General features: G+C 39.8%; 1 protein-coding gene and 1 pseudogene across 1 annotated transcript in view; one reads left to right on the top strand and one right to left on the bottom strand.

The window, feature by feature from the left end:
* LOC125253453 (urokinase plasminogen activator surface receptor-like) overlaps nt 1–24,010 on the top strand; it is a 551,125-nt gene that overhangs the window by 131,678 nt on the left and 395,437 nt on the right. The gene's annotated exons all lie outside the window — the stretch shown is intronic.
* On the bottom strand, nt 13,385–14,891 carry LOC125253442 (annotated as a pseudogene).

The following is a 24,010-nucleotide window of genomic DNA, read 5'->3' as shown; positions in this document are numbered from 1 at the left end:
TATTTTGAGACACCATGAATTTGAACTAAAATGTGCTTTTAACATAATATCTCTGTATAAAATAATATTTAGTTACCAGTTGTAGTACATTTGAACCCATCTTTCATACACCTTTAAATGTACTCATCAGACATAGGAAATACACTTATGAATTATTTAAAATATAAGAATAATATATGATAAATATATACAAAATGTATTCGTAATGTTGTAGGCAATAAATTATAAATACATTTTGTATTCATTATATATCAATCTTATATTTGAAATACATCATAAGTCTATTTTAAAAGTGTATGAAAGATGGGTTCAAGTGTACTACAAGTGGTAACTAAATAATTTTTTTTAATAAAGAAATATGTTAAAAGTACATTTTAGTTCAAATTCATGGTGTCAGCTTTTAGTATATTAAGTACAAAATAAGTGCATGGAAATAGAGCACTTTAAGCACATTTTGGAAGTGTACTGTGTACTAAAATAAAGTGTATTTTACTGCACTTTTTTTTCACCTGGGTAGACACTCTGACACTTTCCGTTTGCATTAAGATTATTTTTATTACCACACCGGCAGATATTGATCATTTTACTTAAGTAAAATCCACTTAATTTAGATCCCCCAGGAAACAAAACTAAATATCTTATATAATTTTCTTATATAGAAAATCCATCTTGATTTAAGAATTTTTAGATATTTGTACTTGAAATAGGATGAAAAATACTCATTTTTGCAGTGTGAATGAATGAGTTAACTATTTAAACATCACTTGCACTTTAAAAAGGGGGAGGAGACCGAAGGAAACTCTAGGTTTACCAAAGAAAACCTGCTCCCGACCAGGTTAGGTTCACAGAGTAAGTTACCATGGTAACTGACTCTGAGTAGAAGTTACCTCTCTTTCAGAAACGGGCTTCACTTACCCTGCTTTCTCGGGTTTGATATACCTCCCATTCTGAAACGGAAAACCCAGAGTTTCCCTCATTTCAGGGTTAACATACTCAGAGTTCTCACTTAACCTCCTTTCTGAAACGGGCCCCTGATGTGGTCTACACAGGAACATGCAAATCTTGTTGGTCCAGAGGTCATTTGTTGATTGATCATGTTTTCTGTAGTGATCTCCCTGGTGTCTGAGGAGGTGTAGCTGCAGTCCACATAGTTTCACTATTTTTTGATTTGTAAGTGACTTCAGCAGGATCCTCTTCCTCAGAGTCTTCCTCATCAGTGTCCACTGCCCATCCTCTGTTTCAGAGTCTTGATCCAAGGGCTATACTAAATCCCAGTCTGACAGGTCTCCTTCATCAACAATTTTTTTAAAAAACAAAAAATGATTTTGCCAAAATTTGTCCCGAAGGTCCCTTTAGGATTAAATGTATGTACATAGTAGTTAAGGCCACCTAATATAAAGTGGGACCAACACTCCTACCAGACTCCAAGCCTTGCTCTGAAGTTGGGCTACTCATTTCACAAGTTATGTGACATTATACACTCCAGAGCTTTAATGGCAGAAGACAGTGAGTGGATAAAGTCAACCCAGACATTCAAAAAGCTATACAATGTCTATTGTCTTTTAATTGGTCTATTTATAAAATGATTTATTTATTTACATTTTTATGTTTGTATTATTTGTATTATTTATGTCAGTATTCTCTGCTCTCAAACGTGTCAGTTTAGTAGAGTTAGAGCAAAATTTAGTAGAGTTATTGTGGACTACAGTACCTACTAATTATAAAATAAAAGGGTGACGCAGTACATAGGGCCTTAAGCCTTATAGAGGCCCTTAAGCACCCCCTTATATCGGGTCCACCCCGATCTTAGCAGCAATATTTTATTATTTATTGTTAAATATCTTATTAATCATCATATTAACATACGTATTACAATATATGTTAGATTTCAATCTTGTTTCTCTATTTCATTTACAAAGGAAATTATCAGCAAATATAATAAGTAATAGGTGAATGGTCAAAGAGTAAAATGTCATTTTTGATGTGAGGAGAGAATGCATTCTAAAATCTCTCTGCATCTACCTGTATGAAGACCCTGGCAATCTCATTACGGACTATATGGTGAGTGTGTCTTTGAATTTTTGTGTTAATGCTGTGGTAAAGTTATCACACAGGAATTTAGGACTATATTTGTCCCCTGTAGGATATGGATGTAGCCAGCACTCAGGAGGCAATCCAGAAGAATGTCTTGTGATTAAAGTTGAAGGTGCTGACATTGAAGACCGCCCAGCAGATGTTGGAGTGGTTTTGGAAGGTCAAAAAGTTCTTCAGGACCTCAGCAATGCACCAGATGTCATATGATGGGACTGATATGTGCATTGAATTTAAGCTACCCTCTTAAACTCAGGTACACATTTGAAGTACTGCAGAAGTCATTTCTGGAATTAGATGGTGAAAAGTGTTACATGCATGTGTATTTATGTATTTGCCTGCCCTCTAGGGGCAGGAAAAGCATGATTTACCTTTGTCCTGATTCTGCAGATCCTTTACACCTGTGGACTATTTACGCGTGCTTAAAGGAAGTCAAGTTTCCACACTTCGGGGGCGGAACTTGAGCGGCCGTCCCGAGTCGGAGCTGCGCTCTCTTTTGTGTTTATCCCTTTTATTTTTTCCTGTCTAATTTCTCCCACTTGTTGTTATATTTCGTTTCATTAATAAATTCCCCTTTTGATCGAGCCGTTGTGTCATCCCTCTTTTGTGTTATGGCAGTGGCTGTAACATAATTGGGGGCTCATCCGTCGTTTTTTTCAGCTGTTTAGTGTGGGAGAAAATGTGTATGGCCGTGTTTTCGTCGTGTTTGTTTGATTTATTTTTCGGTTGTGAGTAACTAGCGTCCCAGGTGAGTATTTGCCCTATTTATTCAGTAGTCGTCGGGTAGGTTGGATAACCTGCCACTTTGTTATTTTGCCTTTTTTATTTTTAGTGGTTATTCGGAGTGGAGGTACGCTTCAGTTCACCGGCAGCTGATCTTGTTAATGGGATCGGTGTGCAGGTGTTCATGATTTCAGCGTTTAAAGTGGCCTCGAGCCCCTAACGCCACTGAAGACAAGGGAATCTGATGTTAAATGGGGTAAATACGTCTGTGTTGTGGGATCGCTTTTGGTTATTCACTTTGTAAATTTAAATCGGTAAGTGAAGTTTATTCTTAATTCGTATCATTCGTGGTAATTTCATGTAGCGGCCAAATTCACTTTGTTTTCTTTAGTTTTGGAAGGTAAAATTTAGGATTTGTGAAAACGATTTAGTGGTTTCATTCATGAGTATTTTTCTGAATTGTGTTGAAACCATTATTTTCGTTATTTTTGGTGAGTAGCTTACGTGTGTCGAAATGACTTCGGTAGTTGATATATTTCGGGAGTCTCCTTCTGAAGAACTGCTTTTATCGTGCACAAAAGAGCAGTTATTGCAAATTGCAGAGTCTTATAAAATTGAAATCGCTCCTAGGTATAAGACTTTGAAGGAAACTTTGCGAAACGTCCTTAAAGGCTGTCTGGTGGAGTTAGGCGTTTTACAAATGCCATTAGAAAACGTCAGTGTTGTGGAGGAAGTGGCTGATCCTTCAGTAAGTGAGAATGCTATTCGATTGAGAGAGTTGGCAATTAAAGAAAAAGAATTGGAGTTAGAGAATGCCAAATTAGAGCTGCGAAAGCGTGAACTTGATCATCAGTTTGCTCTGAAACGAATGGAGTTAGAGATGAGCTCTAAGGCTGCTCACGCTGCCTCTGATGATTTTGATGTCGGCCGAAATCGGAGGATGGTCCCTCCTTTTTGTGAGAAGGACGTTGAGAAGTATTTTTGTCATTTCGAGAGGGTTGCAGCCTCATTAAAGTGGCCTGAAAATGTTTGGTCTTTGCTCTTGCAATGCGTGATAACCGGTAAAGCGCAGGAGGTTTATGCTTCGTTGTCCATTGAAGAATCTGCTGATTATACGATTGTTAAAGCTGCTATATTAAAAGCCTACGAGTTAGTCCCGGAAGCATATAGACAGCGATTTAGACAATACATGAAACTTTCGAATCAGACTTATGTTGAGTTTGCGCGTGAAAAAGAAATTTTGTTTGATCGTTGGTGCGCGTCTCAAAAAGCCGAGAGCAGAGAGCAGGTTAGACAATTAATCCTTATAGAGGAATTTAAGAGTTGTGTACCTTCCGCCCTTGCTACTTATGTAAACGAACAAAAAGTAGACACGCTCTACAAGGCTGCTACTCTGGCCGATGACTTCGTTTTAACGCATAAAGTCACGTTCAAGGATGTTCAAAAACCACGAGATAAAGCTCCTGTTGATGCACCTGTTGTGTCGCCTCGCAAATTGTTTAATGGTAAGCCTACTGTTTCGACTGGTGATAGGGTTTGCTTTTATTGTAAGGCCTCTGGTCATTTAATTGCAAACTGCCCTGTTCTTAAAAAGAAGTCTTATACAAAATCTGTTGGTTTGATCTCCGTTGATTCCAGTTCGAAATTTGACTGCATTACGCCTGAGTCTGATGGTGATGCCCGTCTCACTAAAACTGGTTATGGACCTTTCCTGCATTGTGGAACTGTGTTTATTCCCAGTTTGTGTAAGCCTGTACCTGTTCGTATTCTTCGGGATACGGGGGCCAGTCTTTCTTTTATCTTGGAGGGGGTTTTGCCGTTGTCACAGGAGACTGCCACGGGTAGTGCTGCTTTAGTCCGAGGTATTGAAATGGGAGTTATGGAGGTTCCGTTACACAGAATTAATTTGCAATCAGAATTGGTGTCGGGTGACGTGGTAGTGGGTGTTCATTCATCTCTTCCAGTTCCTGAAGTAACATTTATTTTAGGAAATGATTTAGCTGGAAGTAGTGTGTGGAGTTGTGCTGATGTATCCCCTGAAGTTGTCTCTGTACCACTTGTTTCTAACGCTGATGATTGCGCACTTAAGTATCCTGATGTTTTCACTGCGTGCGCAGTTACTCGCTCTGTGGCCAAATCTGCTGATCGTTTCATTTCAGATGAAGTGGATTTATGCGACACGTTCATTGCAAATCCTGATGTAACTAAACTGCTCTCTGTTTCTCCGCAGGAAAAAGCATATCTGATTCCCGTGATTGCCGAAAAGTCTACTCGTAACGATCATGTTGATTTGTCTCTGTGTCCAGATAAATTAATTGCTGCCCAAAGGTCCGATTTAACTCTTGCCCCATTGTTTGAATTGGTTCAACCAGAGCCTGAGACTGAGAGTGCGCCGGTGTCCCAGGCATATTTCCTCAAAAATGAGATATTGATGAGAAAATGGGTGTCTTCTAGCGAGCTGGCAGTGGTGACGGACGCAAGAGCGCGTGAGTGTTTTGCTTAATATCTGTTCTGAGTCAGTTGCTTCGTTTATTCTTTGCTGCTAGGAAGGATTTAATTCGTATCTGTGTTTGTCCTATTTCCTACCTCGACTATATAGAATTGTATTTTAATTGTACTTGTTTAGAATAACAGCTGCGTTTGCAGACTTTATTGGTGTTATTGCCCGCACTTAAGCTTTAGTTAGTTTCGGTTTTCAGCCATTCACGGTTTAGGCTTTTGCACTGCTGATTTGCAAGGCGGGCCTAGCTCGTTTCAATCACGTGTTAATAAGCAGTATATTAATTGTGTGTGCGCGCTGTCGCGGAAGCGTCAGCGGGAGCGTTCAGCCTCCTCGGGTAAAGACCTGCGACTCTACCTGCGCGACTCCACCGAGCAACGACACCGGTAGGCACTTAAGTTTCTTCCCTCCTTTCACACTTTTCCTTCTTCCTCAGCATGTGCTTTCAACTCATTCCTGTTGTCTCTCGGCAACGCTCCACTAACCCACGTAAAAGGCAGCGCAATGCTTCTAACCTGCGTCCTGTTTACTCCTCTTCTAACACTAATACTCCTCTCTCTGTCTCTGTGGGTCTATGGAATTGTCAGTCAGCAGTTAACAAAGCTGACTTCATTCCAGCCTTTGCTACTAATTCTTCTCTTAATATCTTGGGCTTGACTGAGACCTGGATTCGTCCAGAGGACTCAGCAACTCCTGCTGCTCTCTCCAACAACTTCACTTTCTCTCATACCCCTCGCCAATCTGGTAGGGGTGGGGGCACAGGTCTTCTCATTTCTGACAATTGGAAATACTCGACTCATTCCTCTCTTTGCAACTACAGTTCATTTGAGTTTCATGCTATTACAATCGCAATTCCTGTCAAAATTCATATCGTAGTAATTTATCGCCCCCCAGGCCAACTGGGTACCTTTGTAGAGGAACTGGACATGCTGCTGTCCTCATTCCCAGAGGATGGTAGCCCACTTGTAGTTTTTGGCGATTTCAACATTCATCTAGAGAAGCCTTATGCTTCAGACTTCCACTCTCTTCTAGCCTCATTCGATCTTAATCGGCTCATTTCCACAAGTACACACAAATCTGGCAACCAACTTGATCTCATTTACACACGCAACTGCATCACCAACAACATTCTTGTAAAACCTCTGCACATTTCCGATCATTTCTTCATTACTTTTAATCTACAACTCCCCATTTGTTCACCACCAACCCCGCTACCAGTTACCTTCAGACGAAACCTGCGCTCTCTTTCTTCTTCTGATCTTTCCTCTACTGTATCATCCTCTCTTCCCTTACCCTCACAATTCGCATCTCTAGATGTGAATACAGCAACAGACACTTTATGTTCCACATTAACTTCTTCTCTAGATAGTATCTGTCCTCTGTCATCCAGGCCTGCACGTGCCACTCCCTCTAATCCCTGGTTATCTGATGTTCTTCGTGAACATCGGACCAAACTCAGGGCTGCAGAGAGGAAGTGGCACAAATCAAAAGACCAATTTGACCTAAGTAGCTATCAATCTCTGCTCTCATCCTTTTCTGCTGAAATTCATGCTGCTAAATCTTCCTATTTCCACAACAAAATCAACAGCGCTCCAAACACACGCACACTTTTCAAACATTCAACTCTCTCCTCTGCCCCCCTCCACCACCACCCACCTCATCCCTTACTGCTGATAATTTTGCTACATTTTTCACTGATAAAACATCTACCATCAGCAGTCAGTTCTCCGCTCCACACACACAGGAACTCAGACCAACCACACACACAGCCACACACCTCCTCTCTTCATTCTCCCCCCTCACTGAGACAGAAGTATCCAAACTTCTCCTCTCCAGCCATCCCACCACCTGCCCTCTAGATCCCATCCCCACACACCTTCTACAAGCCATCGCTCCCACACTTTTACCAGCACTAACACACATCATCAACACATCTCTCCACACTGGCACTTTCCCTAACACATTCAAGCAGGCTCGGGTAACCCCACTGCTTAAGAAACCCACATTAAACACGTCTATTGTAGACAGCTACAGACCTGTTTCTCTCCTACCATTCATAGGAAAAACACTTGAACGAGTTGTTTTCAACCAGGTGTCATCTTTCCTCTCACAGAGCAACCAATTGGATGTCAATCAATCCGGTTTCAAGAGTGGCCACTCGACTGAGACTGCACTGCTGTCGGTCACTGAATCCCTGCGGATTGCAAAGGCTGATTCCAAATCATCAGTTCTCATTCTGCTCGATCTATCTGCTGCCTTTGACACGGTGAATCATCAGATCCTCCTGTCCACCCTCTCATCACTGGGCATCACAGGTACTCCGCTTCTCTGGTTTGAATCCTATCTCACAGGAAGGTCTTTCAGGGTTGCCTGGAGAGGGAGGTATCCAAAGCTCATCAACTAACCACGGGTGTTCCTCAGGGTTCAGTTCTTGGACCCCTCCTCTTCTCCATTTACACTACATCACTTGGTCCCATCATTCAGGCACATGGTTTCTCCTACCATTGCTATGCTGATGACACACAACTCTTCCTTTCATTCCAACCAGATGATCCCACAGTAGCTGCACGAATCTCAAGCTGTCTGGCGGGCATCTCGGCATGGATGAAAGAACATCATCTACAGCTCAACCTGGCTAAGACTGAGCTTCTCGTCTTCCCTGCCAATCCGACTCTAAATCACGATTTCAGCATCCAGATAGGTACATCCTCAATTACCCCGTCAAATTCGGCCAGAAATCTTGGAGTAATCCTTGATGACCAACTGTCCTTCAAAGACCACATTGCAAAGACAGCTCGGTCATGCAGATTTGCACTATACAACATCAGGAAAATCAGGCCCTTTCTAACAGAACATGCAACACAACTTCTGGTCCAGGCCCTGGTCATTTCTAGGCTTGATTACTGCAATGCTCTTCTGGCTGGACTGCCATCATGCACAATCAAGCCTCTACAAATGATTCAGAACGCTGCAGCACGTCTCGTCTTCAACGAGCCCAAAAGAGCCCACGTCACGCCTCTCTTCATCTCTCTTCACTGGCTACCACTTGGCTGCTCGCATCAAATTCAAGGCGTTGATGCTTGCTTACAGATCTGCCACAGGCTCAGCACCCTCCTACTTCCACTCACTCTTACGAGTCTACACTCCTACCAGAAACCTGCGCTCATTAAAGGAGCGAAGGCTTGTGGTACCATCACAGAGAGGCACAAAATCACTTTCCAGAACGTTCTCGTTCACTGTTCCTTGCTGGTGGAACGATCTTCCTGCCTCCATCCGGAATGCGGAATCCCTGGCAATATTCAAAAGACAGCTGAAAACCCATCTCTTTCGTGAGCACTTAACCTCATCTTAAAAAAAAAAAAAAAAAAAACTTCTTACTCCTATCCTTTCACTTCCTCTAATCCCTCTCTATTGTAGTTTAGGATAATCTGAGCACTGCCTATAACTTGTATTATGAGCACTTCTTGTCTATTTGCCTCGTCATGACGACTCGCTTGTTGTATTCCTCACTTGTAAGTCGCTTTGGATAAAAGCGTCTGCCAAATGAATAAATGTAAATGTAAATGTCTTCTAAATCTCTTGATGACTGGAATGCAGTCAGGCAAATTGTAGTTCCAGTAGTTTATCGTGACATGATTTTACGCGTTGCACATAACGGTTTGGCTGGTCATTTAGGTGTCACAAAAACGTATGACCGGATTTTGCGAAATTTTTATTGGCCCGGTTTAAAAAGAGATGTTTCACGTTTTTGTCAGACTTGTCACGTGTGTCAAATGGTGGGAAAGCCCAACCAAGTTATTCAGCCTGCACCACTTTGTCCAATTCCCATGGTTTCGGAGCCATTCGAGCACGTAATAGTTGACTGCGTTGGACCTTTTCCACGTTCAAAGTCTGGGTACAAGTACCTACTAACTATTATGTGCGTGACTACGCGTTTCCCTGAGGCGGTTCCTTTGCGTTCCATCACCGCTAGAGCCATCACTAAAGCACTCATTAAGTTTTTCTCAGTTTTCGGTTTACCAAGAGTGATACAAAGTGATCGGGGAACGAATTTTATGTCTCGTACGTTTTCTCAAGTGCTCAAACGACTTGGTATTAAGCATAACGTCTCGGCTGCCTATCATCCTGAGAGCCAGGGGGCGCTGGAGAGGTTACACCAGACCCTGAAGTCTATGCTGTGCTCTTACTGTTTTGAGCTTGAGAGGGATTGGGAAGAGGGAATTCCTTGGTTGCTTTTTGCTTCACGAGAGGTAGTACAAGAATCACTTGGGTTTAGCCCTGCGGAACTGGTTTTTGGCCACAATCTGCGTGGCCCTTTGGCCGTACTAAAAGAAAAATGGCTCTCTGATTCAAAAGGCAGTACTCTTCCTGAGTATGTTTCACAATTTCATACACGTTTATACCGAGTCCGTGAATTGGCCAAGCAAAATCTTGAAAAGGCGCAAGAGAAAATGAAAACTTGGTTTGATAAGAAAGCTAGAGAACGGAGTTTTAGCCCCGGTGACAAAGTTTTGGTGTTGTTACCGGTGCTTGGTGGGCTATTGCAAGCTCGTTATACTGGCCCTTATGTGATTGAAAAGAAGTTGTCAGATCGAGACTGTTATCTCTACTCCTGACCGCCGTCAGAGTTCCCGAGTCTGCCATGTGAACATAATTAAAGCCTATCATGAGAGAAATTCGGGTGCTAAACAACCAAAGAGTGGTCTACCTTGTGTTTCAGAGTGTGAAATCTCTGCTGTCGGGCTGCTCACATCTGAACGGATGGATGAGGCAGACGAAGGACCATCAAGGTGTATAGTTCAGGGTAGGTTGAACAATTCAGAGATGCTCTTAACTTTCTCCAGTCAGCTACCGCATTTGTCTCCGGCTGAGAAAGCTGATGTTATGGAATTGGTGAGTACGTTTTCAGTGTTGTTCAGCGACATTCCCGACCAGACGTCAGTTATCGAGCATGATATTGATGTGGGTTTTACGCCACCTATAAAACAGCATCCATATCGTGTTAACCTGTGTAAAAGAGCTAACTTGCAAAAAGAAGTCGAATACATGTTGGAAAATAACATCGCTGAGCCCAGCTCCAGTCCATGGAGTTCGCCATGTTTGCTGGTGAATAAGTCAGATGGCACGTTTCGATTTTGCACTGACTATCGACGCGTAAACGCTGTCACAAAAACTGACTCTTATCCTTTACCAAGGGTAGATGATTGCGTCGATCGCGTAGGTTCTGCTGTTTATGTTTCAAAACTTGACCTGTTGAAGGGATACTGGCAGGTGCCTCTGACAGAACGTGCTAAGGAGATCTCAGCATTTGTCACTCCTGATGCTTTCCTTAATTATAAGGTTATGGCTTTCGGGATGAAAAATGCACCAAGTACCTTTCAGCGGCTTGTCAACACTGTTTTGGCTGGTGTATGTGGTTGTGAAGCTTACTTGGATGACTTGGTTCTGTACAGCTCCTCATGGGCTGAACATGTTGCGTTACTTCGCCAAGTTTTTCAGCGGTTGGCTGACGCTAAACTCACTGTTAATCTGAGCAAATGTGAATTTGGTAAAGCCACCATTGTGTACTTAGGAAAAGTTATTAGCAGGGGTCAAGTACGGCCAGTGGCTGTAAAGGTTGCGGCCATTTGTGACTTTCCACCTCCAACGGATCGTAAGCAATTGAGACGTTTTTTAGGAATGGTGGGTTACTATCGTTCGTTTTGCAGAAACTTTGCAACTGTGGTTTCTCCTCTTACCAACTTGCTGAGTCCTAAAGTTCGGTTTGAGTGGTCTGATGCATGCCAGTGTGCGTTTGAAAATGTTAAATCTCTGTTGATTTCATCCCCAGTGTTGGCCGCACCTGACCATTCACAACAGTTCAGTGTCGTGGTGGATGCTAGCGATGTTGGGGCGGGAGCTGTCCTCCAGCAGAAGGGTGCTGATGATGTGGAACACCCAGTGTGTTACTTTTCTAAAAAGTTTAATGCTGCACAGCTAAAGTATTCTACTATTGAAAAGGAGGCATTAGCATTAGTTCTTGCTATTTGTCCAGCTGTTATTCGATCCTTGTGTACTGTGATCATAATCCGCTTACTTTTTTGAACTCCATGCGCAATTTTAATCAGCGTCTCATGCGCTGGAGTTTATACTTGCAGCCATACGACCTTGACATTAAACATGTCAGAGGTCGGGACAACGTGGTCGCTGACGCACTATCCCGGATCGGATAGGCCTGTGGGTAACGTATGTTTTGTTTTGGAAAGGTGTCTTTTAATAGATGCACTTTCTTGTGGTGATGGTTTTTCCTTTCGGGGATGAAGGTGTTACATGCATGTGTATTTATGTATTTGCCTGCCCTCTAGGGGCAGGAAAAGCATGATTTACCTTTGTCCTGATTCTGCAGATCCTTTACACCTGTGGACTATTTACGCGTGCTTAAAGGAAGTCAAGTTTCCACACTTCGGGGGCGGAACTTGAGCGGCCGTCCCGAGTCGGAGCTGCGCTCTCTTTTGTGTTTATCCCTTTTATTTTTCCTGTCTAATTTCTCCCACTTGTTGTTATATTTCGTTTCATTAATAAATTCCCCTTTTGATCGAGCCGTTGTGTCATCCCTCTTTTGTGTTATGGCAGTGGCTGTAACAAAAGCTATTTAACACAGTTCAAACACTGAAGACCAAGATCTTCTCTGATGTGCTAGATTGAGGACCTAAAATGTTCCTAAAATTTTTGATTTGTTACCTCTCAATGCCATTTTTGCTATTTTGTCTTGCCAGTTTGTAATGCGGGTTACAGTGTTCAAATTTCAAAATCCATTTTCAAAGCTGTTGGAAATATCACATTTTTTGTTTTTCTTCTTTTTTAGAGTACATGCATTTACACAAATCTAATGACTTGTAATGATTGAGCAGATTGTGTAAAACATTGTGTATTGCATTTATGTTTAACAAATACAGTTTGAGCATTTGTCCTTTTATGACTCATTACAAGAACATTTTAAAAATGCTTTTGTTGAATGTACTGAATTTAAATAGAAACAATTTAGTTAAAGTAACTAAAACAAAGTTACTTTGTTGGATGGAACCATGTCTATAATTTTAATGAAAAGGCTTTGAAAGGTGTGCTGACAACCGCTAGAGAATGAGGTGTCATTGATAGTGCACTCGCCTCGCATGCCAGCAGCGGACGGGCTGCGGTTCGACACCGACTCGGAGCAGGGTGGTTAGGACTGGAGGGTTATGATTAAGTTTTGATTAATTATTAATGTTTTTTCTGTGAGCTAATTTGCTACACTGCTTTTTTGCTGCACAAGTCCTCAAATATCTATGGAAGATTGTTTTATAAAACTTAAGATAATTGCAAGTTTAAATCTTGCAATTCTGACTTTTTTTGCTTGGAGTTGTGAGTTTCTGTCACAATTCTTTTTTCCTCTTAATTTTGAGTTTTTAGCTCTCCCAATTGCTCAAAACTTAAGGCCCTGTCCACACGGAGACACGTTTCTCGTCCAGACAGATCCAGCATTTTCGGGAGGTGAAACCGCTATTTTTTTGAAACCGGGTTTCAAAGTGGATAATTTTGCATTTTTGGACGACCTGAATCGCTTCTTTTCAGAAATGTGGCTTTATATCACTACATTGTCAAATCCAATAGAAATAGCACATTAAAGTTACAACTACATGATGTAACCACTTTTTGTCTGAATCCAGAAATATTTTTGCTCATGTGGACGAAAAGTCCACTCAATAGAGAGAAGTTTTGCACAGCAAGAAAATAATTCCAGGAAACATTGCTTGTAACACGTGGTTTATTTAATCATTTTATTTTTAACTAAATCTCATTTAAAAAACATTATTACAGAACCTGTTTCTAGAGTTTATTTTAAAGTGATTACACAACATATTAATCTATATGAATATTTGTGTATTGGTATCATATAAGACTATTTGAAAACAGCAACTGTTGTGTGTATACATGCACACACACAGGGGAAACACCCAACCACCAAAAAACACCAAACAATTTGGCCTAAATGTAAAACAATTGATACATGATTGACAAAATTGGAAGTAATCAAATAACTTGTGCTACATGTGCAATCTGTCTTAACATTACAGAGGAGATTCCTTAGTCTCCACTTTGATATCAGTGTAAGTGACGCCTTTGTATGTGCCCTTGGTTTCGTACTGTAACACTGCCATTCTTGCAGGTGATCTGCACTGTGCCAGTGTAAGGCAGGTCAAAATTGGCTCTTCCAATGGTGACGTTAACATCCACCTTCTTCCCTGGTGGCACATCGACATCAGTAGACAGAGTTTCGGTTCTCTCATCTGTCTGCTCCTGACTGTAAGTGCTTTCAAGTCCAACTTCGACTTGGTATCCTCCTGTAACGTCTGCAATCTGTGGAATCGCAGCCTTAACTTCCATATTAAATACTGTTTTCAAACTTGCACTAATAGACCATGAAGATTTGTTGGTTATTGTCTTTGAGGATTCAACTCTTTGTTCTTGAGTGACGGAGGAGCTGTTCTTGTAAGAGAGGGTTTTGATTGTTTCTGTTGCCACCTTTTTATCAGTTGGTTGATAGTGGGATAGTTGACATTGGTGAGAACTGCTGATTCAACTGCATTGAGAAACATGAATCCCATGCAGTCAATGTCGGCACCAGATCTTCCTACAACTTCTAAACAATATCCAGAGCCGACATCCATGTGATTTTCTGTAGTTAAACCACAGATTGTCATCTTTGCAAAGAATTCTCTCCCAAGACTGGTTCTGAATTTGATAGCTCCAAGACGTGATCCTGCTCCGTTCCCCCACAAGGACAGTGAGGTGAAACACTCACCAGGCTGGAACTTGAACTCTTGATAATTTCCAAATGGTTGTCCAAAAGTTTGATCTCTCCCATCTGAAAGCCAAACCCTGACAGCCTTCACCTGCCATCCTCCAACCCAAACCCAGATCTTCTCTAAACTGGCACCATTGTTCTCACCAGTTAATGAAAATGGACTACCTCCCCTTCCACCAATTTGCCCTAGAGTTGTTGGGTAGGACATCTTTGAATTAAATTGATCTGAAAATAATAAACACAGATCAGAATTAGCATCAGCTATATACTTTCTTGCAGTGTTTCCCACCCAAGATTCTGGAGACACAACAACTGTACATGTTGGATTACTTTTTTTAACTGACCTGTCCATTTGGGGTCTTCAGGTCTCTACTAATAAGCTGATGAATTGAATCAGGCGTGTCTGGATAGGCAATCATGCAAAATGTGCAGTTCCCTTTCAGTCAGTCACATTCAATATCACATCAGTGACTGACCAATTGAGATCTTGCCTGAGAGCCTAACGACCTTTGAGTGTAAGCAAAACGAGCCAATGCACATGTTTGGAAATATATGCTTTTCCACTGTCAGGCCGAATGGTTCTAAAAATGGCAAGTAATGGCTTTGGTTATTTTCCAGTCAAGCTTGTTTAGCTACGACATGATTAAAAACAATTCTCAGCCCAGAATGCTCAGCACTGTTGGCTAACCATGCATGCAGTGATATGGCCACTCAGTAGAATAATGGCAAAAGTTTTTGATACAAAACAGCTTGTTGAATTGCACTAATTTAAAAAAAAAAAAAAATGCTTGCATTTTAATGCATTGTATTTTTAGGGCTTGCATTTATATGAGCTGAAATTCAACATGGTTGTATATTTCACACACATTTTCATTATTAAAAATTCTATCATTTATATTCACCTTTCAGATTTCAAGATATTTGGTCTGTTTAAAAATACAACTCTTAATATTCGACAGGCAATTTTCAGTCCATTTTATTTCGCTTTACAAATTCACTTTCACAAATTCAGTGGTTCAAATTCAACAGAAAATTCAACATTGCACGTCCGGAAACTGCAGGAATAGCAGTAGATTGCCGTCGGTAATCTCCATCGGCTGTTAGTCTTCCTCACCAGCAGGTGGTGCAAGCGGCTGTTAATGAAGACCAGTGCGACGACTAGAGAGTCATTCATTCATTCATTAATTCAAAAAATGGATTTACAGAAATGGAGCAAGCAGTAAGTATATGTGATGATTATCAGGGACAGTATATATGTGGAAAAGCTGATGAAGATACAAAAGATGTGTTTATGTTTGTCTTTCCCTGTGTATAGCCTACATGTAAGCAGCTTTCTCTACCATGAACGAGATTATAATGTTATTCCTATTTGTACCGAACCATTTCAGTACAGGGCTTTCAGTACGGTGCATGTGTGTACTGAATGCATTACATTGCAACATTAAGGTCTCCTATTAATCGCAATAAGCTCTGCATTCTGCAACTCTGCATCTTACTGTTTCAATGAGAATTAGGCCTATCGGAGATTTTTTTCTCTCAAAAACGTAATTCTGACTTGGTGCATGTGACATAATGAGGTACGAGTTATTTTCCATTAAAAGAGGAATGCTAAATGATAAAATTGTGCTTTATTAGGCTATTAGAAACTGCATATATGCCCATGAAACAATGATATTGTGTTCATTATATGGGCATTGCCATCGATGCAGGCATCAAAAGGTATTTACACTATATTTGCTTCTGCTTTTGGAGTGTGGAAGTGTGATAAAGGCACTGATCTAGGCTATATAAATTCTCTATTATAGATCAGATAAAGGTAGCCTATATGTACACGTCATGTAGGCCTACAAAATATGTTGTTTTAACGACATAACATTTCGTTAATAGCGATGTTGTTTTAAAGACATCGTTTTAACGAGAAAAGATGTCGTTTTTATGACATAATTGAGTGGAAAAATTATTATGTATGAGGCAGCAATGCACCGCCGTAGATATATATATATATATATATATATATATATATATATATATATATATATATATATATGGTGGCGCATTGATGCCTCATACATAATTTTATATATATATAATTTCTTTTCTTTTTTAAGTGCCGGGTGTGTGTGTGTATTTCCATCACAGGTTTGGTCTTAAATTTCATGTAAGGTGGTATTAAAGGTGCCCCAGATCTTTTTTTTAAAAGATGTAATATAAGTCTAAGGTGTCCCCTGAATGTGTCTGTGAAGTTTCAGCTCAAAATACCCCATAGATTTTTTTTAATTCATTTTTTTAACTGCCTATTTTGGAGCATCATTATAAATGAGCCGATTCAGGGTGTGTGGCCCTTTAAATCTCGTGCTCCACGCCCCAAGAGCTCGCGCTTGCCTTAACATAAAAAAAGTTCAAACAGCTAATATAACCCTCAAAATGGATCTTTACAAAGTGTTCATCATGCATCATGTCTAATCGTGTAAGTACAGTGTTTATTTTGATGTTTACATTCGGTTATGAATGAGTTTGAGGCTATGATCCGTGGCTAACGGCTAATGCTACACTGTTGTTTAAAAATGAAAATAGCGACGGCTCTTGTCTCTGTGAATACAGTAATAAACGATGGTAACTTTAACCACATTTAACAGTACATTAGCAACATGCTAACGAAACATTTAGAAAGACAATTTACAAATATCACTAAAAATATCATGTTATCATGGATCATGTCAGTTATTATTGCTCCATCTGCCATTTTTCGCTATTGTCCTTGCTTGCTTACCTAGTCTGATGATTCAGCTGTGCAGATCCAGACGTATAATCCCTTTCATAATGTTGGGAACATGAGCTGGCATATATGCAAATATTGGGGGCGTACATATTAATGATCCTGACTGTTACGTAACAGTCGATGTTATGTTGAGATTCGCCTGTTCTTCGGAGGTCTTTTAAACAAATGAGATTTATATAAGAAGGAGGAAACAATGGAGTTTGAGACTCACTGTATGTCATTTCCATGTACTGAACTCTTCTTATTTAACGATGCCGAGATAAATTCAATTTTTGAATCTAGGGCACCTTTAAAAAGATATTAAATAGTCTTAAATTTAACTTATTCATATCTATAGACACCCTGAGCCAATGGAGAATATGAATCAGCACTCTACTGCTATTCCTGCAGTTCCCGGATATGAAATGTTGAATTTTGTGTCAAATTTGAACCACTGAATTTGTAAAGCGGAATAAAATGGACAGAAAATTGCCTGCCGAATATTCACCTTTCAGATTTAACTTCCAAAATATTTGGTCTGTTTAAAACTACCCCACATGGAAAGAATCTATATGTGGATATATGGGCATATATGAAACCTATATGCAGCTAATGGCAGGATCTGGTCATTTTGTAGCTCATATCTCATTTTTGACTGTCATACATGATGCCTAGCTCATATTTTCTATTATCAAGGCAAAAACTAAGAATTAACGATAAAAATTATGCAAGAACTTATGTATGTGCGAACACGTGAAATTGGTATCACATGTAATTGGCATGTTATGGAATTTAACTACACTCTAAAATAAATTGGTTCTCCAGCGGTTCTTTGGGGTGGTTAAGGTGCTATATAGCACCACTACCTTATAAAGAACCTGTAAAGCCCCTGTATGGTTCTTCAGCGGTTCCTTGCTGTGGTTAAGGTGCTATATAGCGCCACTGCCATAAAAAGAACCCATTAAGCCTCTGTATAGTTCTTTAAAGGTTCTCTAACTCTCTTATTCTCTTAGTTTAGGTGGGGAAAGGATTAAAAACAACATTAAATTACAGTGTATTTTCTAAACATAACCTGGTTCTCAACCTTTTTGTCCCCAAGCCCTCTGTAAAAGTGAATATGGGTGTAAGTTGGATTGCTATAACTATTTGAGTCTAATTACTTCTTCTTTCTGCGAATTGCTCTCAATATTGTACACTCAACTACTCAAATATCTCACTTTCAGCCAAAGGATAATTTCTCTTTAAGGACCCCGTGACAGACGTTTTTTTTTCTCACGTCATGACTCACGAGCCTTTCTCGAGTTTTCTGCTCGGCCGCCATTAATTTCCCCTGGACTCGGATGAATTAAGGTAGGTTGGAAATGTTTTAATTAATATACTCGATAATGCAAAGGTTGAACGTGTTTTAGCTGTTTATGAGTTAATTAACGTTGTTTGTGAACATGAATACTAACGAAATCGTATCTAACCGAATTTTTGAATTTGCACGGCCTGCAGTACTGCGTGCTGTTTTTTTTTAGTAGAATGAAATGGTTGCGTATTTACACAACTAATTAATTACATTTTTAAATACAATTTGAGGGTGATGCACAATACCCCCCCTGCATTCCCAAGACAAAGGTAGCCATGACATTGTTCACCCATTTACGGGACTTGTCAATTTTCCCCGGAAGGCCCAATCTCCACCGACGTCTCTGGGTGATGTCAGACAGCACAATGGTCATCTGAGGGAAACGCCAATAGAGATGTTGCAGATCCTGCTTCATCGCTGCGACGAGATCGATGCTCTTCCTGCATCCCAAGTCGTTCCCGCCGCAGTGAATCAGCAGGACATCTGGGGCTGCTCTTCCTCTGAGGGACCGGTAGAAGAAAGGAAGGAGTCCGTGCCATCGAAGTCCACCCCAGCCAAACCAGTAAACCTTGGCCGCTATAGGCCAAGATTGGCCCCGATGGTCTCTCTGGCCCTCTCTTCCCCAAGACGAATGTAGCTACTCCCGATGATCCAAATCATTGGACCTGTTAATAGCATACAACAATCACAATCAAAACACTGTTTTGTCAGTATGAGTAAACAGATTTTAACATTAAGATTTTAAGAAAAGTTTGTATTTTTACCTATGAGGAAAGAAAAATGAAAAGGGCAACCATTAGTTATAGATGTTATTGGTGACATTCGTTATTGTCCATTTATTATCTATAGATACATAATTTTACTTACCGAACATAGCACACGAAGAAAAACTTCCGTCATGAAATTTGGTGTCAGCAGCAGTCAGCAACTGAACAGACCAGGCCAAAAGGTCAGGACCAATTTTGTAATCCACCAATCAGTGCATTAGTTCTCTTGTTTCTAGAGAAGGAGGTCTCTGCGGAACAAAAAGGGGCGGTTACCAATTTTGGGGTGTTGTCACACTGGAATAGGTGTTTTTCAACCTCTTTACCTGATTTGCTCAAATCGAGTGGGAGATTTCCGGAAAAACAGTAAGAGATATTTTATATGAATGTAAGTGTATTGTTTAAGCTGTTTAACAGTTGTTTAACGTTGCGTGAATATGCTTGCTAGCCCGTTTTAAAAAAGCTCCAAACAATCTACTTTCACTCACTTCTTGCGATAACTTAGTCTGGGTAAACCCAGCCTGATCTGCCGGCGATTTGATTTCGCCCGGCAACTCAGTCTGGAAACCCGTACATTCAATTCTGTTGCATCTCTTACATTTTTGCGGGAACCAATCACAGACTGGCTTAGCCACCTTGCTCGCTATTGGCGGGTATAACACGACGACGATAGAGAAGCGACGGCAAGCAGTTTTCAAACTCATACGATCTACCCGTCACTCCAATATAACAATGCACAATCACAGTGACGCCGATTGTGTTAAGCATTTACCTTATCTGAGAGAAATGTAACGTTAGCAGAGCGTTGATCCGACTGTCACTTCATAGGAAGATTACAAACAGCGATTAATGACACACGACGATTCTCTGCTGTTATTTTGGTGGTTTCATGGTGTGAGTACAAAACTCTTTTACTTCAATGCCCCTTGATGGTAGACAATATTTTTATTATTTGCTCTAAGTTATATGTTTCGTCTCCTGCTTCTTGAATCTCGCGCCGCCTGAGCTGACTGGAATTCTTTTGGTTGTCATGACAATGACGTAGTTTAGGGCGGCTATATTCCGCGTTCATTTACACTGAACCAGAACAGTATCAGAGTCGCCTTTTAACCTCTCGACGATGCTAAATGACTTATTTAGTTTAGCAAACAAATCGCTCGACTGGGTGTAAATACCGATCACTTTCATGTTTTTGGCACAACCTGCAAAAATCGCTCGATGCCATTGCTGCTTCTGCAAACCGCGGAACAATGCTACAAACTAAACCTGCGTCTCAATCAGTTCCCTAGTTCCCTAGGTCGTGAATCAGTATATCATGAAAGTGAATGTGGCTGATTCCCTGATCAGTGCCCTGACTACTGAACTAGGGAGCTGATTGAGACACACTGGAGTTTTCGCATCGCTCTGCAAAGTATGTCACCCGGATCGTTGATCTGATTGGTTGAAGGACTATCCAATTGCGTGACTAATGCTCGTTGATCACGCCTCTTGTGCAGTAGGAAATACATACAGACTCTCCAGACCAATGTTCAATTTTAAATTGAGCTTGGTCTGATAGCCAGACTAGCGATAACTATTATTAGCAAACATTCGCTATTATATTTGATGAATCTGTTGGTCACTTGATTTATTTATTTATTTTTTACCATCAGGTTGAGGCTACTCTGTGTCTGTGGTCAATAAAATGATTATAAAGTTTAAAGTCCTCGTCATCATTTCAGGTTATCACATTTTCTTTATTTTAATGCTTACACGACTAAATGGTCTCATTAATGCATGAAGCTCATACTTATACAATATACGCTGAGACAGTCATGATTCTGTGTGGTTGATAACCTATAAAAAACAATTACACTTGAAATTAAAGTTATAAATCGCAAGCACTGACTAGCCTACAGTATTCTGTACGTATTCTCTCTGCTCGTCTGTTAACTACAGTGCAGTAGTTAATGTAACTTTAATAGCTTTAATGACAAAGGTTTACACTATGCACGTGAAATTTGGCATGCGAGAGATTAAAGAAAATAGGCTGTTGATCGCGTGCCATTGCATGGGAAATATCTAGCTTTAAGAAACTGTTTGACTAATGATAATTCTTGTAGCCCCCGGTGAAAAATACTGTAAATACTGTAGTGTTTTTGAACCATACTAAAGTACTTGAATTAATTTGCTGTGGTAATTCTATAGGCTATTGCTTTGGTAATATAACAACTATAGTAATATAAAAATTACGTTACCCAATACTCGTTTTCTTTAAACTATATTATACTACAATACACGCAGTTTACTGTAGTAAAAACCAAACAGCCTATGCTGTAGCATTTATTAACAAAGTATTGTAAATACTACAACACAGTATACTACTATTCACTATAGTATGGTTCAAAAACAATATTTACTATCAATAACTATAGTATGACGCCGATTGGATGAGTTCAGACAAATTACTAAATGTGTAGCCTATGTAAAATATATACTACAGTAGCCATAATTGTGACAATTACATCCCGTGGAATTATTCGTAGTTTATGCAAAATAACAATAATAATAAATAAATAACTAAGCAATAAAAAAACGGAGTAGGCTAATCATAAAACTTGCATAAATCATATATTTCGCCCTCTTGAGCTATAAGCTACAGGCCCTGTAAAATAGTTCATACTCTTCAAAATATATGTAAAGTAATATGTTTCCATATGGCCAGGCACTCGGGAAAAACGCATGTTTCCCTGTTACGGAAGTCAAGCATGCAGCAATATTTTATTTATTTATTTCTCATTATCTCTACATAATTGTTTCTCATGATCTATACATTAAAAGTTTGTAGTTGCGATCATGAGAAAACAAGAAAAAATAAAATTATAATGAATGGCCTTTCAGGCTTCCGTACTTAAAAACAAACAAACAAAAAAAAAAAAAACGCCTATCCCGGCTTCCGTACTTTTTTGGTTGGATCGTTAATAACACCTCTCCCAGTTAGAAAACACCCCAAAATTGGGAGACGCCCCTCTTTTGTTCCGCAGAGACCTATACTTGGGTTTCTAGGCAGAACTCCTTGCATGGCCAATCACATTAGAGCAAGAACAGATTAAGCAAACCTATGAACTATGGTGGTCGCACACAAATACAAACAAGGTGTATTTTCTTCAACCGTTTGCACTGTCAAAATCATTGAAATTGTCCCGATTGTACACATCATGCGCTTGTCGGAAATATACAGCTGTATTAAAGTAATTTCACGCTGTCCATCTGCAAATGACAGCCGCTTTCGGAGGAAAGTGGGAAAGATTTGAACATAGAAACGGAGCGCGGCACGTTTCTGATCGCATGAAATAAAAAGAAACCTAAAACCATATCGATAACAGAATGAGGCGATTAGGATGATTTTTGATGAAACGTGGGTGGAGGCTGTGAGGAACTCTTTCACGCATTTTATCATGTGCCGTGTATGTGTGTTAATGTGTATATTAACATTACAGAAATGTACGTGCATACAAAAGTCTTTTGAGTGAAAACTGTGCAACCCATTGTCACAGAAACACTTGTATTATGTATTAAAGTTAATCCACTTTGAAAAGTTTTTTTCCCAAATAAAAATAAGTATATTTATTCCCATTATGGTCAGTAATTGTAATTGAAGCCATTTGTTTTCTGATAAAAAAAAGAGAGAAAAGACCTTGCACAAAAGCTGCACATGGTATTATAATTTTACAGTCAAGAAGACTACATCTGTGAAAATTGCCTATTTTTTTTCAAAGGATTAATCATGATTTTGAGCTCACATCACTTGAAATCTTAAGTTTATGCATTTTGAAAGTAAGTTAAATCAACTCTGTTACGTGGCTGTGTAGTTTGTTTTAAAGACCCATAGGTGGCGTTGAAGCTCTGGATTGGTGGAAGCATGATGACGTCACCGAGTTTCCGGCATAAATAAGCGTGGATGGCATCAATGGAGTCTCTCTCGCTGGGCTGGTCTCGCCGGTGTCTCTCTCTCTGCGGTCCTTTTTGAGCATCTATCGTCCGCTCTCATGGGGTGTTTAGTCTGTGTTTTGTTGTAGTTTCGTTTATATTCCTGATCTTTCATTGTTCTGTTCGATATGTTTTCTTTATATGGTTAATGTTTAATTTTAACAGTAACGGGTAGTGGATTTGCTTAAACAGGTCACTGTTTATTAATGTAGTAAGTATAGTGAAGGAAGCAGAGGCCCGGAAGACTCACTCTTTTGCTTTATTGGAAGCTAGGTAAGAACTATTGGTGAGAATAGCCAGGCAGGCGTTCTTTGTTCCTTTGGCTGTTTTTCCCTACCTGTTTACTGTTAATTCTTTTAAGATTTTGTCTAATTTTGTATGTAATTTTATTTATGAACTGTTTATTCTTCTTTCTATTATAATTAAACGAGGGCGATTTATTGTCCTGAAAATTGACAACCTTGTCTGTGGCTCTTGCATGTGTGCGGTCCATGTCCTCATTGGAGTTATTATTCTTAACTCGGACATGGGCCGTAACAAACTCATATTTTTAAGTGACAGGGCCAAAATGCAAAATTTTAAGTAATGTTTAGTCAACAGTACTTTATTGTTTAAGTAAAGACAACATTAGGGTTTACAGTGTATTTGAAACTTGCAAATAAAACATGTAAACTTTTACCGTCGCCCCCATATCGCTATTTCTGTCCCCAAATTTAAGACATCTTAAAATTATAATTAAATGTTAGTAACACCATTTAAGATTTTATATTTATGACCTTAAATTTTAAGATTAGTCAATTAGTACACATTACCAATTTTCCCCATTTTCTCCATACGATGAGGTGTCCTTAAATGCCTGTTTATGTATGTTACACAATGCTGATGTAGCACATCAACAGCACATCCTGAGTAGGATAATATTTTTTGTTGTTGTCTAAAACAGTTGTTCAACTACATAATTTTGTTGATTTAGGTGAAAGATAGAAATTCATGGTGCAGTCGGCTCATCATTTTTCTCTGTACTGCTTGC

Source organism: Megalobrama amblycephala, linkage group LG18, assembly GCF_018812025.1.
Source record: "Megalobrama amblycephala isolate DHTTF-2021 linkage group LG18, ASM1881202v1, whole genome shotgun sequence".
NCBI lineage: Eukaryota > Metazoa > Chordata > Actinopteri > Cypriniformes > Xenocyprididae > Megalobrama > Megalobrama amblycephala.
This window is presented reverse-complemented; position numbering and strand designations above follow the sequence as displayed.